This window comes from Palaemon carinicauda, chromosome 5, assembly GCF_036898095.1.
Source record: "Palaemon carinicauda isolate YSFRI2023 chromosome 5, ASM3689809v2, whole genome shotgun sequence".
In the NCBI taxonomy this organism is placed as follows: Eukaryota; Metazoa; Arthropoda; class Malacostraca; order Decapoda; family Palaemonidae; genus Palaemon; species Palaemon carinicauda.
The window spans coordinates 115,480,855-115,498,932 of NC_090729.1; the positions used below are offsets into that span (position 1 = coordinate 115,480,855).

The 18,078-nt window shown below is 35.7% G+C and overlaps 2 long non-coding RNA genes across 2 annotated transcripts; one reads left to right on the forward strand and one right to left on the reverse strand.

The window, feature by feature from the left end:
- The first annotated feature begins 8,068 nt into the window (after positions 1 to 8,068).
- LOC137641419 (uncharacterized) lies at positions 8,069 to 10,111 on the forward strand. The gene is made up of 3 exons (XR_011044512.1): positions 8,069 to 8,355; positions 8,976 to 9,671; positions 9,804 to 10,111. It is a non-coding gene; the product is annotated as an uncharacterized lncRNA (long non-coding RNA).
- A 4,093-nt stretch (positions 10,112 to 14,204) lies between these two features.
- Positions 14,205 to 16,359, reverse strand: LOC137641420 (uncharacterized). The gene is made up of 2 exons (XR_011044513.1): positions 15,334 to 16,359; positions 14,205 to 14,732 (listed from the first exon to the last, which is right to left on the reverse strand). It is a non-coding gene; the product is annotated as an uncharacterized lncRNA (long non-coding RNA).
- Between the last annotated feature and the right edge of the window lie 1,719 nt (positions 16,360 to 18,078).

The following is an 18,078-nucleotide window of genomic DNA, read 5'->3' on the forward strand; positions in this document are numbered from 1 at the left end:
TACTTTAGGCCTAAAGGTTATAATATATTTTCATTGAAGCAATTTCATCCAGTCTATTGTAGACTTCTTCGTATGCGTGCATATACGTGTGTATAAACGTGTATGTGTTAACCCTGTGCCATTATTATTATTATTATTATTATTATTATTATTATTATTATTATTATTATTATTATTATTTGCTATGCTACAACCATAGTTGGAAAAGCAGGATGCTATAAGCCTAGGGGCTCCAACAGGGAAAATAGCCCAATGAGGAAAGGAAACAAGGAAAAATAAAATATTTTGAGAACAGTAACAACATTAAAATAAATATCTCCTATATAATACTTTAACAAAACAATAAGAAGAGAAATAAGACAGAATAGTGTGCCCGAGTGTACCGTCAAGCAAGAGAACTCCACCCTAAGACAGTGGAAAACCATGGTACAGTGGCTATGGCACTAATTAAGACTAGAGAACAATGGTTTGATTTTGGAGTGTCCTTTTCCTAGAAGAACTGCGTACCATAGCTAAAGAGTCTCTTCCACCCTTACCAAGAGGAAAGTAGTCACTAAACAATTACATTGCAGTAGTTAACCACCTGAGCGAAGAATTGTTTTGTAATCTCAGTGCTGTCAGGTGTATGAGGATAGAGGAGAATGTGGGAAGAATAGGCCAAACTATTCGGTGTATGTCTAGGCAAAGGAAAAATGAGCCGTAACCAGATAGAAGGATCCAATAAGCAAATAAGCATTAGCTACAGTATTTTTATGACATAACGTTGTTATCCATGACAAAAAAATGTGATAATTTGGAGGACACGACAGTTATTCAGTTCTGAATAATATTGCCATCAAGACTTCATAAGAAACGTGGCAATCCACCAAACGTTGGCAACACTATGGCAACCCATACATTCATCAGAAAGATCAGGTATAACGTTTTTTTTTTCTTCCATAAAAGAAGAGCAAGTGAAATTGCTTACACATTATGTTCTACCATGTATAGTGCGGCACTTACGTTGATGAGAATTGCACACAACTTCTACCTTTTAAAGAAGCAACGTCAATAAAATAAAAGGTAAACTTAACCAAGCCTTTACCTAAATAAATCAAGGGATGTAGATCGTGACAGAGATGTAGACTGTTGTTATTTTAAGACAGATAGTGTTTGATGAAAAAAAAAAAAAGTCAAATCAAGGAATACAGAAAATTACTACCTGCTTGATTGTATATAAAGCAGCATAGAACTAGAAGAAAGAGGCAAAGGGCTCTAGAGAACCTAAATTATACAGTATGTGTATGTGATACCGGAGAATCTAGTGTTTATTAGACATCAGTAGGCCTGCAGTGTTGCTTTTCAACAAATTCTAGTAGATATCTAGTCTTGCACTTTCATTAGTAGGTATAGAAAACTTGACTCCCTTAACCTAACCTAGAATGCAGTGTCTTTACTTATTAGTGGACTAGGCCCCTTACAACACTTCCTACTTATCGAACTTCGTATTGTCTTTGATCGATGCACAATTAGATATATGCTAAAATCTTTTAACTCAATCTCTGGAAAAAGACTCAACACTTATAGTAGTAAGTCATTATTGGCGTGTGGTAGCCTGTCTCACAATATGATGGATGGGACTTTAGGCCTCGGTTGTCTCCAATAGTTTCTAGCAGTGTATGTAACCTCACCGTCCTTGTGAGCTAGGGATAGCGGGGAGCGTTTATGGGTGCCTACCTGCTGAGTCATCAGCAGTCATTGCCTAGCCCTCCCTGGTCCTAGCTTGAGGCTGGAAAAGGGACTTAGGCGTTAATAATATTCATATATAATCAGTCTATAAGTTGTGGTGGCCTATTGGAAATGTCCTTGCCTGGTGCTCGTCAGACTGGAGTTCGAGTCCCACTCGATGATTTATTTAACGTCTGCAACCTCACCAGCCTTGTGAGCTAAGAATGTGGGTTTGGTGGAACCTATAGGTCTACCTGCCGAGTCATCAGCAGCCATTGCCTGGCTCTCGCTCGCCCTAGCTTGGATGGAGAGGGGACGTAGGCACTGATCATATGTAGAGCATATATGGTCAGTCTCTAGGGCATTGTCCTGCTAGCTAGTGTAATGTAACTGTCCCTTGCCTCTGTCATTCATCATACCCTTTAAAATCTTTAAAACATTGCCCTGTTCCTTTCTGCTGCTACTTAATGGCAACCTTCAAACATGTAAACGACATTTTAGATATTACAGTTTAAACCCAGGGGAGGTATGAAAATTTTCTTCTTTGCTCTAAAATCTTCTTGATTTGAAAATCATGAAAATCCTATTATATTCTATCAGAAATTAATGATTACCTATATATTTATGTATATTACTAGTCCAGCAGATTTGTTTTAAATTCCAATGAAATTTGAAGGGTGTCACGTGATGAGGCTCTCAATAATTTTTAGTATCTGCAACCTCACCATCCTTATGAGCTAAGAATGCCTGGTTTTGGGAACCTATAGGTATACCCACTGAGTCATCAGCAGCCATTTCCTGGCCCTCCCTGGTCCTAACTTAATGGAGATGGTGTTGGAGCTGATGATATGTATAGATGGTTAGTCTCTAGGGCATGGTCACTGTGCCTTGCCTCTGCCATTTATTATCGACTTTTAAAATTTATAAGAAAAAGAGAAGATTATTTAGATTATGAATAAACGGAATGGAAGAATCACAAAGAGTTCTGAAATGCTCTTGTTATCTTATAAGTCATTCTGATTACCGGAAGATCGGCGTCTATGACCTTCGATGTCAGAATGACAGAGAACTTCAAATCAATCAATTACCGGAAGACCTGATTTGCGAAGCCTTTCCAAGTAGTATATCGATCAACGAGATATGACTTAATCTTATACCGGATTTTTTTTATGAAAGACTTATCTAATCAGAAGAAATTTTCTTTAAATTTTTTCCAAGTACCTCCTCTGAATTGGCTAGAAAGACCCTATAATTTAGGCATTATGTTTTCATTTGTTTTTTTAAGTATTTCTTCTTTTTTAATTTTCTCCTCCTGTTCCAATGTTTTATTCTATTTTCCTTTCGAACTTTCGTTTCCTCTATAAAAGATAAAATCATTTTTAAGTATCTTCTCTGGAGTTGCTAAGGGATCTTCTGATTTAAGCATTGTGTTTTCAATTGTTTTCAAGTATTTCTCCTTTTCCATTTTATCCACCACTTCCAATGTTTTATTTTATTTTCCTTTTAAACTTCAGCTTTCTCTGTAAAAGATTAAGTGGTTTCTTGACTATTTCGTTTGTAATTCCTTCTTGGAGTTCAGATAGTTTAACATTGTAAATCAGGGATTCCCAACGTTTTTGCTTTTCTGTCCCTTTTGGGTACCTTTTATAGATTCCTAAATACCTCTAAAATTGAGGATGAAAAAAGAGAAACAATTAATTTGATATTGTGATGCAATTCTATTATTCAATCTCGATGCAAATCACATCATGTATTACACAATACTGGCTAATTTTTTTCAAATCCAATGTACCTCGGCAAGTTTCTCAGATACAATGTACCCCTTGAAGAGTAGAAATGTACCGCTAGGGGTACATGTACCCCAGATTTTGAACCCCTGTTGTAGGTCATTTAAAGATAAACTTTTCTCAAAGTTTATTTTATGATTTAGCTTACATTCCTAAACTTTTTCTTCCTTTTGTATTGTAAGGGCCTATTGGAAACATCCCTGCCTGGTGATCGTCAAACTAGAGTTCGAGTCCTGCTCAAACTCGTTTGTTCCTTTAGTCGCTGCGACCTCACCATCCTTGTGAGCTAAGGATGGGGTGTTTGGGGGAGCCTATAGGTCTATCTGCTGAGTCATCAGCAGAAATTGACTGGCCCTCCCTGCTCCTACCTTAAGTGGAGAGGGGTTTTGAGTGCTGATAATATGTATATAATGGTCAGTCTCTAAGGCATTGTCCTGCTTGCTAGGGCAAATGTCACTGTCCCTTGCCTCTGCCATTAATAAGCGACCTTTGAACCTTAAACCTTTGCTCTGGACAGGCTCAAAGGAATCAGGGCATTGTCCAGCTTGCTAGGGCAATGTCACTGTCCCTTGCCTCTGCCATTCATAAGCGACCTTTGAACCTTAAACCTTTGCTCTAGACAGGCTCAAAGGAATCAGGGCATTGTCCAGCTTGCTAGGGCAATGTCACTGTCCCTTGCCTCTGCCATTCATAAGCGACATTTGAACCTTAAACCTTTGCTCTAGACAGGCTCAAAGGAATCAGGGCATTGTCCAGCTTGCTAGGGCAATGTCACTGTCCCTTGCCTCTGCCATTCATAAGCGACCTTTGAACCTTAAACCTTTGCTCTAGACAGGCTCAAAGGAATCAGGGCATTGTCCAGCTTGCTAGGGCAATGTCACTGTCCCTTGCCTCTGCCATTCATAAGCGACCTTTGAACCTTAAACCTTTGCTCTAGACAGGCTCAAAGGAATCAGGGCATTGTCCAGCTTGCTAGGGCAATGTCACTGTCCCTTGCCTCTGCCATTCATAAGCGACCTTTGAACCTTAAACCTTTGCTCTAGATAAGCTCAAAGGAATCAGGGCATTGTCCAGCTTGCTAGGGCAATGTCACTGTCCCTTGCCTCTGCCATTCATAAGCGACCTTTGAACCTTAAACCTTTGCTCTAGACAGGCTCAAAGGAATCAGGGCATTGTCCAGCTTGCTAGGGCAATGTCACTGTCCCTTGCCTCTGCCATTCATAAGCGACATTTGAACCTTAAACCTTTGCTCTAGACAGGCTCAAAGGAATCAGGGCATTGTCCAGCTTGCTAGGGCAATGTCACTGTCCCTTGCCTCTGCCATTCATAAGCGACATTTGAACCTTAAACCTTTGCTCTAGACAGGCTCAAAGGAATCAGGGCATTGTCCAGCTTGCTAGGGCAATGTCACTGTCCCTTGCCTCTGCCATTCATAAGCGACCTTTGAACCTTAAACCTTTGCTCTAGACAGGCTCAAAGGAATCAGGGCATTGTCCAGCTTGCTAGGGCAATGTCACTGTCCCTTGCCTCTGCCATTCATAAGCGACCTTTGAACCTTAAACCTTTGCTCTAGACAGGCTCAAAGGAATCAGGGCATTGTCCAGCTTGCTAGGGCAATGTCACTGTCCCTTGCCTCTGCCATTCATAAGCGACCTTTGAACCTTAAACCTTTGCTCTAGACAGGCTCAAAGGAATCAGGGCATTGTCCAGCTTGCTAGGGCAATGTCACTGTCCCTTGCCTCTGCCATTCATAAGCGACATTTGAACCTTAAACCTTTGCTCTAGACAGGCTCAAAGGAATCAGGGTATTGTCCAGCTTGCTAGGGCAATGTCACTGTCCCTTGCCTCTGCCATTCATAAGCGACATTTGAACCTTAAACCTTTGCTCTAGACAGGCTCAAAGGAATCAGGGCATTGTCCAGCTTGCTAGGGCAATGTCACTGTCCCTTGCCTCTGCCATTCATAAGCGACCTTTGAACCTTAAACCTTTGCTCTAGACAGGCTCAAAGGAATCAGGGCATTGTCCAGCTTGCTAGGGCAATGTCACTGTCCCTTGCCTCTGCCATTAATAAGCGACATTTGAACCTTAAACCTTTGCTCTAGACAGGCTCAAAGGAATCAGGGCATTGTCCAGCTTGCTAGGGCAATGTCACTGTCCCTTGCCTCTGTCATTCATAAGCGGCCTTTAAGCTTTAAACCTTTGCTCTAGATAGAGTAAAAAATCAGACAATTTTCTGAGTGAAGGCCATTTCATCAACAAACTCATGACCTTTGCTCAGAGTTTTTGTCAACCCCACTTGAAATATTGTTTCTTTAAAACATCCAAGTAATCTAGATGACCTTAACCAAGTTTTATAAACTATTTATAAACTAGTACAGGCTGGAGAACTCCCACTGGTGTTCATAAGGCACAAATCTGCCTTATCATGGGGGATAATGTACATAAAATGCCGAAAATTGCACTCGATTTTGGAAAAGGTCATAGCATCTTGCTTTTCCAACTAGCGATGTAGCTGGTTAATAATAATAATAATAATAATAATAATAATAATAATAATAATAATAATAATAATGATGATGATGATGATGATGATATTAATAATAATAATAATAATAATAATAATAATAATAATAATAATAATAATAATAATAATAATAATAATATTTTTATTAATATTAATATTCAAATTCATATTCATATTCAAGTTGTTAATGATAATATTAATGTTAATGTTAATGTTGATATGAATATTGATATTAATATTGATATTAATATTGATATGAATATTGATATTGATATTGATAATAATAATAATAATAATAATAATAATAATAATAATAATAACGATGGAACTTTTATTAGAATGAAAGCTTATAGGATTGACCAGCTTTATTTATATAAAAAATAAAGGTTATTTTATTTTCCAAAGGATAATCTTATGTCGTAACCATATTTTTTCAACAGATACAAGAGTTATATGATTGCGCGTTACTGATAGTAATACCTGATTATTATTATTATTATTATTATTATTATTATTATTATTATTATTATTATTATTATTATTATTATTGTTGTTGTTGTTGTTGTTGTTGTTGTCATTATTATTATTATTATTATTATTATTATTATTAATGTTCTTGTTCTTGTTCTTGTTCTTGGTGGGGTTGGTGTTATTATTACTATTACTATTACTGTTACTATTGTTATCATTAATATCAATATTATTATCATTATTATTAATACTATTATTATTATTGTTCTAGTTCTTGTTCTTGGTGTTGGTGTTATTACTAATATTACTAATACTATTACCATTACTATTACTATTACTATTATTATTACTATTATTATTATCATTATTATTATTATTGTTGTTGTTCTTGTTCTTCTTCTTGGTGTTGGTGTTGGTGATATTACTATTACTATTACTATTACTGTTGTTATCATTAATATCATTATTATTATCATTATTATTATTATTATTATTATTGATACTAATATTATTATTATTTTTGTTCTTCTTCCTGGTGTTGGTGTTGGTGATATTACTATTACTATTACTATTACTGTTACTGTTTTTATCATTATTATTATTATTATTATTATTATTATTATTGTTCTTGTTCTTATTCTTAGTGTTGGTGTTGGTGTTATTACTATTACTATTAATATTACTATTGCTATTACTGTTACTATTGTTATCATTATCATTATTATTATTACAAGGTAAGCTATAGCCCAAGTTGGAAAAGCAAGATGCTCTAAGCCGTGGGGCTCCAACAAGAAAAAATAGCCCAGTGAGGAAAGAAAACAAGGAAATAATTACCAGAAGAAACTAAAAAAGAAAAAGGCATTAAGTATATTGCCTTTTCCAACGGAGCTACTCTCATAATTAAAAAAAAAAAAATTCACTTGCTACTTTTCTTAGCAAAATATAGCTCTTTAATTATCTATAACGAAGCAAAGATATATAAAGAATAAGAAGGTAAATATACTAAATCATCAATATACTATGATATGTTTGTGAATCGTTCAACTGACAAATAAAGTTGAAATTATTATTATTATTATTATTATTATTATTATTATTATTATTATTATTATTATTATTATTATTATTATTATTATTATCCAAGCTACAACCCTAGTTGGAAAAGCATGGTGCTATAAGCCCAAGGGCTCCAATAGGGAAATATAGCCCAGTGAGGAAAGGAAATAAAGAAATAAATAAATGATGAGAACAAATTAACACTAAATCAGAGACCGTCACCTAATTAAAATAAAAAGATTAAACTTTCTTCCTTTTCTTAAAGAAATTCTTTTTTAATAAGTCTGAATCAAATATATATAAATTAAGCCTTTCCTCGCAACCTAATCTGTGATCGACGAATACCTTGAAATTCCATTATCTCAAGGGAAAAAAATAAAGATATAGCAATTATATTTTTTTCTTCCGATAACATGGATCATGCCACTCGTCATGAATATTACACAGAATGTCCTAGAGACGTCTAGAACATCCTTATCTTCGTAATAGATAAAAAATTGTTATCATTAGCCGTTCTTGCGCATATAAAAAGCCAGCCACCGACAGCAACACCAATTCACTTTCGTCTCTCGCAGCCTGAGAAGAAGAAGAAGAAGAAGAATAGAGTAGTATTCACAGACCAGGAAATTTCATATATTATTCTCCTGTAACCAGTCTAAAGCGCAGACGTAAATTGAGCTATCTTCATTCAGTGTTAATCCCTTAGAGAAACCTACTAAATTCAAGTCAGCTGCTTTAGAAATAAATCAAAATGGTCCAGCAACACTTTGTTCAAAATGAAGACCACACTGACATCAAGAAGTATTTAGGTAAGTTTAATACATTTCAGTTTTCCTTCCAACACTGACGTATATCTATTTCTGGCAATAGACCTACATTTCCAGGTTTAGTGGAATATAACAAGTCAATCAATTTATGAAAATATTTCTAAGGGACTTTTTGCATAAACTTTTTCTTTTTACCCAATTCAAATCAAGGTTTAAAATGTGCCAATATATTTCATTTTTAAAGTAAGAATTATAAGAGAAATTTTATGTATTCATTGTTGTTGTTGTTGTTGTTGTTGTTGTTACTAGCTAAGCTACAACCCCATTTGGAAAAGCTAGATTCTATAAGCCCAAGGACTCCAACAGGGAAAAATAGCCCAGTGAGGAAAGGGAATAAGGGAATAGATAAAAGATATGAGAATTATTGAATAATCAATATAGAATATTTTAAAACCAATAACAATATAAAAACAAACATTTCATATATAAAGCATAAAAAAGAGACTTATGTCAGCCTGTTCAACATAAAAACAATTTCTATATACGAAGAAGAAATCTTCCTCTTAAACCTGAAATACTAAACCCTTCCCAAGATACAGTCTTCTTCTTCTCATTCTTCTTCTTTTGAATAACATATTGGAATTCCTTCTCTCCTTTCCTAGAGCCCCATGACGTCAGGACCCGCAGCCGCTCCTCGGACAGCACGAGCAGCGAAGTCAGCGTCAGCAGCGTCAGCAGTGCTGACAGTAGCAGCCTTGACTCTTCAAAGCGAAGTAAATCAAAGACGAGTTTAGTCAAAAGAATCTTCAAGAAACATGAGAAGAAGAATATCTTGATGACCAACACTCTACTGTCCTATATGTCTGTGGATTGCTGAAGGGACTCCTTTGTTTATCTATAGGATTTTAAGGATCTATTTATTACTCCCAAATATTATTTATATTATGTTCGTATCGTCTTATGTTCATCGATTATTTGTACCGGGTCTTTGCCGTTTTTTTTATATCGAGAAAATCTCATTCTATTAGTTTATCTTATTTGGAATAGATACATTTCCGCCTCTTCGACGTTTGCAATGCTTCCAGAAGGCTCAAATCACTGGCAATTCTTCGCCCAAACAGCTGTACAGAGCTTACAATACTTTAAAAAGGCTAAAATCAATAGCTAGAAGACCACTTCTACTTATGAAACACCCCTATGACATGTATAATGCTTCCAGAAGGCTCAAATGACTTGCGGTTCTTTCTTCAGACAGCCTCTGTAATGTTTCTAACGCTTCCAGAAGGCTAAAATCGCTGGCTACAATACCACATGTACTGACTGCAAATCCTCTACAACGTTTACAACGCTTCCAGAAGGCTAAAATCCTATAACACCACATGCACTGACTGCAAGTCCTCTACAATGTTCATAATACTTCCAATAGTCTAAAATCACTGGCTACAACACCACATGCACTGACTGCAAGTCCTCTACAACGCTTCCAGAAGGCTAAAATCACTGGCTACAACACCACATGCACTGTGCAAGTCCTCTACAATGTTCACAATACTTCCAGAAATCTAAAATCACTGGCTACACCACATGCACTGACTGCAAGTCCTCTACAATGTTCATAATACTTCCAATAGTCTAAAATCACTGGCTACAACACCACATGCACTGACTGCAAGTCCTCTACAACGTTTACAACTCTTCCAGAAATCTAAAATCACTGGCTACAACACCACTTGCACTTACTGTACAGCTTCTAAAACGTGTCTTTTTATATCACCATGTGAGATATTTTGATAGAAAATACTAATAAATATATTATACGTATAAACAACTTTTATTGTTCTCTCTTATCCTCCATTAGCCCTCAGATAGTAAATTACTCTTGGCTGGACAAACGTAAAGCCAAGTTCAAATTCTGCTCACGTAATCTTTTCTTGTTTCTCTACCTGTTCTAAAAGATGTTTTGTACCCTCTACGGATTTAATTGCTTCGTAAATACTATATCATAACCTATACTACGCCTGAGACCTATAAATTTTTCAGTATTTTAGGCCTAAAAGTTATAATATATTTTCATTGAAGCAATTTCATCCAGTCTATTGTAGACTTCTTCGTATGCGTGCATATACGTGTGTATAAATGTGTATGCGTTAACCCTGTGCCTTTATTATTATTATTATTATTATTATTATTATTATTATTATTATTATTATTTGCTAAGCTACAACCCTAGTTGGAAAAACAGGATGCTATAAGCCTAGGGGCTCAAACAGGGAAAATAGCCCAATGAGGAAAGGAAACAAGGAAAAATAAAATATTTTGAGAACAGTAACAACATTAAAATAAATATCTCCTATATAATACGTTAACAAAACAAAAGGAAGAGAAATAAGATAGAATAGTGTGCCCGAGTGTACCGTCAAGCAAGAGAACTCCACCCTAAGACAGTGGAAAACCATGGTACAGTGGCTATGGCACTAATTAAGACTAGAGAACAATGGTTTGATTTTGGAGTGTACTTCTCCTAGAAGAGCTGCTTACCATAGCTAAAGAGTCTCTTCCACCCTTACCAAGAGGAAAGTAACCACTAAACAATTACATTGCAGTAGTTAACCACTTGAGCGAAGAAGAATTGTTTTGTAATCTCAGTGCTGTCAGGTGTATGAGGATAGAGGAGAATGTGGGAAGAATAGGCCAAACTATTCGGTGTATGTCTAGGTAAAGGGAAAATGAGCCGTAACCAGATAGAAGGATCCAATAAGCAAATAAGCATTAGCTACAGTATTTTTATGACATAACGTTGTTATCCGTGGAAAAAAAATTGATAATTTGGTGGACACGACAGTTATTCATTTCTGAATAGTATTGCCATCAAGACTTCATAAGAAACGTGGCAGTCCACCAAACGTTGGCAACACTGTGGCAACCCATAAAAGAAGAGCAAGTGAAATTGCTTACACATTATGTTTTACCATGTATAGTGCGGCACATACGTTGATGAGAATTGCACACAACTTCTACCTTTTAAAGAAGCAACGTCAATAAGAAAAAAAGGTAAACTTAACCAAGCCTTTAGCTAAATAAGTCAAGGTCTGTAGATCGTGACAGAAATGTAGACTGTTGTTATTTTAAGACAGATAGTGTTTAATAAAAAAAAAAAAAAAAAAAAAAAAAAAAAAAGGAATACAGAAAATTACTACCTGCTTGATTGTATATAAAGCAGCATAGCAGTAGAAGAAAGTGGCAAAGGGCTCTAGAGAACCTAAATTATACAGTATGTGTATGTAATACCGGAGAATCTAGTGTTTATTAGACATCAGTAGGCCTACAGTGTGGCTTTTCAACAAATTTTGGTAGATATCTAGTCTTGCACTTTCATTAGTAGGCATAGAAAACTTGACTCCCTTAACCTAACCTAGAATGCAGTGTCTTTACTTATTAGGGGACTAGTCTAGACCCCTTGCAACACCCCCAACCAGTAACACCTACTAATCGAAAATCTTATTGTCTTTAATCGATGCACAATTAGATATATGCTAAAATCTTTTAACTCAATCTTTGGAAAAAGACTCAAAACTTATAGTAGTAAGTCATTATTGGCTTGTAGTATCCTGTCTCACAATATGGTAGATGGGAATTTGGGCCCTGCTAGTACCCAATAGTTTCTAGCAGTGTATGTAACCTCACCGTCCTTGTGAGCTAGGGATAGCGGGGAGCGTTTATGGGTGCCTACCTGCTGAGTCATCAGCAGTCATTGCCTGGCCCTCCCTGGTCCTAGCTTGAGGCTGGAAAAGGGACTTAGGGATTGGTCACATTCATATACATTCAGCCCTTAAGTTGTGGTAACCTATTGGAAGCGTCCATGCCTGGTGCTCGTCGGACTGGAGTTCGAGTCCCACTCGATGGTTTATTCAACGTATGTAACCTCACCAGCCTTGTGAGCTAAGGATGTGGGTTTGGAGGAGCCTATAGGTCTACCTGCTGAGTCATCAGCAGCCATTGCCTGGCTCTCCCTCGCCCTAGCTTGGATGGAGAGGGGATGTAGGCACTGATCCTATGTACATTATATATGGTAAATCTCTAGGACATTGTCCTGCTAGCTAGGGCAATGTCACTGTCCCTTGTCTCTGTCATTCATAATACCCTTTAAAATCTTTAAAATATTGCTCTGTTCCTTTCTGCTGCCACTTAATGGCAACCTTCAAACATGTAAACGACATTTTAGATATTACAGTTTAAACCCAGGGGAGGTATGAAAATTTTCTTCTTTGCTGTAAAATCTTCTTGATTTGAAAATCATATTATATTCTATCGGAAATTAATAATTACCTATATATATTTATATATATTACTAGTCCAGCAGATTTGTTTTAAATTCCAATGAAATTTGAAGAGTGTCACGTGATGGGGCTTCCAATAATTTTTAGTGAACATTGTGAACAAACAAAAATCATACCGTAGTCTGTTTTTTTCATATTGACAAGGGTGAACGTGAATGATATTGAACTCTAACTTTTTTATAAATTCGCCAACTCAACTAAATTTTTGGAATTCAAGCAATTTCCAGATCCAGATAACTAGTCTCAGTTGACGTTAATAACTTGCTAAGTGTGGTTGTTTTACGAATGCACTGTTGATTCTTAACTCACGGTATATTTATCACTCGAAGCCACTGGTTGCTATTTTTATTTTCTGTGAGAACCATCTTCAAGTAATGTTTTATTGTGACATCACGCTATTTCTGTTTTAATCTTGCCATGGGCAGTGTTATGAAGGTAGTCGAATCACCATCTACCACTTTTCGTTCTGAATAACATAAGGTTAGTATAGTAGGCTAGGCCTAGCCTAGTATGCAGGTGTTTCATTGAAGATTTCAAAAGTGATATGTCGTTGTATGTATGGTTATGGAACAGAGGTAATGGGTGGTAAATCCTATATGTTCTCCTCTTTTCTTAATTAGCCTAGTGATGAACCAGTGCCCTAGGTTAGGTTAAGGGGTAAGGTTAGGTTACGTCATACTAATGTATTTTCTCGTTCTATGTTTTCATTACAATAACCACTACTTTTCATTTAGTAATTCCGACTTCTTGTAATCCAAGTAGATCTTTTATAAGTCTGATACTACTAATTTTCGAAGTAGATTAGGTCAGATTATTTCGAAAGATATACCTATAAGCATATATATTCCATTCTCTTACGTCAAATCTAGTCCTGACCTGGGCTGTAAGCTTATTTATCCTTTTAACATATTTTTTCTCAACTGAGTTTTATGTGTGAATTGTTTATTATTCAAAATTAAATACAAGAATAGAGGAGTAAATAGTTCGTACTAATATTTAAGTCTACGATAAAGAACGTTTTCTAATAATTCGATCATAGAAAACTATTATTGCGTAAACTATAGTAAAAACAATGCAAGACTTTCTTCTGTGAATCATTTTTTATCATGTCAACCTAATAAAGTAATCTACAGCTTTTCAATGAGTTTCAGAAATATTACAGGTTTTATTTTACAGTAATACAAATTTCCCAAAACTATTTTAATCAGCAAATTTCAGAATTAAGAAAATATGTTATTTTCTCAGAGCGGTCAACAACCATTGTCTTAATAGTAGGCTATATCAATCATTGTTGGACTAACTAAATAATGTTTAGCAATGAATGTAATAATAAATAATTCCTATTTTTCTTCTCGTGTTTGGTAGTTTTGCAATCAAATTTATAGATTTTATGTTGAATAGCCCATACTAAAGAAATTCTCAAACAATTTCATATTTTATTATAATCTTATGGCCTTCAATACAGCCAAAATCTGTTTTTCAATCTTGAAATAGTTTATTATAGTATACTTGATATGTTGTATTTCCATTTTTTAGGATAAAAGACATACAAAATATTTTAATATGATTTATTTACGAATGTGTATGATGTAGTTAGCCTATACATATTGGCATTTAAGACCATGGATTACAATATGTGATCAAGTGTTATATATGAAACATTAGTCTACAGTGAGTAACGTATCAAACAAGGATAACATACTTAAAGAGTATTGCTATGTAATAGCCATACAGTCAGTTCCTAGTACTATTGATGAATAAATAATGAACAAAGGATATTACTTAAAACAAAAGAATATGTTAAATTAGAATAAATAGATCCTTAAATTCCTAGTTTACATTTAGAGTATTTCCTTCAAGAATCCACTGACATGTAAGAAAGCAGAGTATTGGTCATCAAGATATTCTTCTTCTCGTGTTTCTTGAATAGTTTTTTAGCCAAACTCTTGCTTGATTTTTTCTGCTTGGTGGAGTCCATGGACCCCACGCTGTGCGTGCTGTCAATGCTGCTGACACTGCTGACGCTGGCTTCGCTGCATGTGCTGTCCGACGACCGGCTGCGGGTCCTGACGTCTGCTGGTTCTGAAAGGGGAAGAAGAGAAAATTAGCCATTTCCTATGTTTTGAAACAGGATAAGTTTTTTGTATCACTAACTAAATCAGGAAAATTAATAGTCTGTCTTATAAGAGGTACCCAGTGATGGAATTTGGATTATTAATTATCATTATGGTAAATTACAAAATATTGATTATAGTATTGTAATTGGAACAGTACAAACAGACTTTTAAAAGTGGTGCATGAATATTACCGAATATTTTTGTTTCTGAATCTTAACTCGTTAACCACTTAAAGTTGATTTCCTGATTTATTTGATAGATCAGGAGTTAGTTGTATTTCACAAAACATTTGTAAGATGATCAAAATGTCTTTAAATTTCATAAGAGTAAGGGGAAAATACGAGAAAAGTAACGTATTGATATGAAAGAAAGAACAATCCTTAAAACAGGTAGACGAGATAGTTGAAAATCTATATTTGTTTAAGTTATCCCAACTTTAGCATTATAGAAAATGTATGGTCAACTTTATATATAGAAAATGGATAGCCTATGAATCTTCTTCAAAACAAATTAATGAAAAATAAAAGAAATTATGGTCATTAAGCATAAGAATTTAATATACTTACCAAGATAATTCTTTCTCCTGAGTTGGACCTCCTCCTGTACGAATTCTTGCTGTACCATTTTGTCAAATAGCTGCTTCACCTTCTAGGGTAATTGCAATCAAACTTTGGCCTCGTAGTAGATAAAGAAACGCCTTTTTCTCGTCAGGTTTAACCAGTTTGACTCCCAGAAACTGTCTGTTGGAGCAATGAGGTTTAACTTCTGGTTTAAAAGACTTTGAATCTTCGTAGACTGGCTTGCTTTGTTGCTGCTGCTCTCCGAGTGAGTGAATTGACGTTGTGGTGGCAGACTGGTCTTTTATATACACGGGCGCCGTTGAATATCGCAAAGCTTTATCTGTAACCGAGATAAGGTTAAGTACCGTGAACTTCTCATGCCTCGTTCTACGACGTAGAGTTGTCGATAAGCTTTTAACCTTTGTATCTCTAACTTCGCAAGAATACAAATAAAATTGAATAATGAAGAAGATAAGTTTTCTCTAAAAGAGTTTCGATTTCTTCTTTATCTCTTGCATGATATTGTCCCCCAAGGCTCCTTTGATTTTTTAAGCATTACTCAAGCAATGCGTAAGCCGCCAGATTAGGACATGACTTCCATTTCTTGGTTTAACAGTCACTCTTGTATCTATTTTTTTAGACTCTCTCCTTTTTTCCTTTTACTTCACTTACAAGTTGTTGTTGTTGTTGTTGTTGTTTTTTTTTTAATATTCATCATCTGTAAACTTACAAGGCATCTTTTTAGATCTTATTAGATTGTCCGTTTGTTTATTTGTTTCTTTGTGAATAACTTCCTGGCCACAATTTTACTCATAGATTAGTGAAACTTTCAGGGATTAATAGTTGTGTTGAGACGTGGAAATGATTCAATTTTGAAAGTTCTAGGACAGAGATCAAGGTTAAGGTCCATCAAAAGGTCCACCGAATTATCCCTAACCTTAACCCAAGTACGTACATGGTTGTCACACAGACTCCAAATTTGCCTACGGTCTAAATTGATTCTGGAAAAGGCAAGCTGGTTTAGAGACATAGGCTGCCACAAGGTGTTCTGTTGGCAATAAGAATTATCAAGGACAGATCAGCCATGGACTCTGTAGCCTTGTATACCTTACGAAGTATTCCTTTTCTGTCCTTGGAATTGGTTGAAAAAAAAAAAATTTCTTGTTCTTTAGTTAATAATCGAGGTATAGCAACAGAGCTATTATTATCATTACTACTTGCTAAGCTACAAACCTAGTTGGGAAAGCAGGATGCTATAAGCTGAAGGGCTCCAACAGGGAAAATAGCCCAGTGAGGAAAGGAAATAAGGAAAAACTACAAGAGGAATTTAAGAACAATAATAATATTAGAATAAATCTTTCATATGTAGACTATAAATACTTGAAAATAACAAGAGGATAAAAACTTCTAAATAACAAGAGGAAGAGAAACTAGATAGAATAGTGTGCCCGAGTGTACCCTCAAGTAAGAGATCTTATGTATGTAGAATTTTGACTCTGGCCAAAATAAATGAAGCTGAATTATATCTTGTAGTTTAATCTTCATGTTGGCATCATAATTCCTCATGAAAATTATGAAATCTCATGAGAAATCTTTTGACATATGTCTCGTTCTATAGTTTATTTATCATCATCATCATCATTATCTCCTTCTACGCCTATTGACGCAAAGGGCTACTGTTAGATTTCGCCAGTCGTCTCTATCTTGAGCTTATAAATCAATACTTTCCACTCATCATCTGCTACTTCACGCTTCATAGTCCTCAGCCTGTAGGCCTGGGTCGTCCAACTCTTCTAATGTCTATTTTAATGCTGTTACTGATATTGAAATATTCTATAGTTTTATTCATTACTTATATATAGTTTATTTACTATTTCCTTACTTCCTTTCCTCACTAGGCTATTTTTCCTGTTGGAGGCCTCGGGGTTATAGCATGCTGTTTTTCCAACAAGTATTATAGCTTGCCTAGTAATGATTATAATAATAATGAATACGGTTTATAGTTTCTAGAAGAAGGACACTCCAAAATCAAACCATTGTCCTCTAGTCTTGGGTGGTGTCATAGCCTCTGTACGATGGGGTAGAGTTTTGGGGTAGAGTTCTATTGCTTGAAGGTACACTCAGGCACACCATTCTGTCTGTTTCCTTATTTCCGATCCTCACTAGGCTATTTTCCCTGTTGGAGCCCTTGGATGATAGTATCCTGCTTTTCCAACGAGTGTTATTGTTTACCTTGTGATGATGATAATAATAGCACACCATTCTATCTGTTTCCTTTCCTCACTGGGCTATTTTCCCTGTTGGAATCCTTGTGCTTATAGCATCCTGCTTTTCAAGCAAGTGTTATAACTTATCCGGTGCTACTATAGCGTGAGGTCTACCGCCATATGTCGCCTACCCAGGCGGAGGGTGAGGTCTACCACGCGACAAGCTTGGACCTTCCGCAACCTAAATGCCATGGGGTACCAGCATTCTACAGTGAACCACCAGCAATATTATGTAGATCCAGCGACAGGAGCACACACACAGGCAATTGAGCGATCGTGGTTGGACGCTAAAACGATGATTCTGAAGAGATTAATGCGAGGTGTTGGTCGTCAGCTGTTCCAGTCTCATTTTGATTATTTTTGCTGGAAGGTGATGAGAAAAAATTCCAATGATCTATTTGTGTCTTTCTTAGAAGATGTACGAAGTGTGTACCGCTAGGATAAATGTATGGAAATATATGATAACATGTTTATTTTTACATTT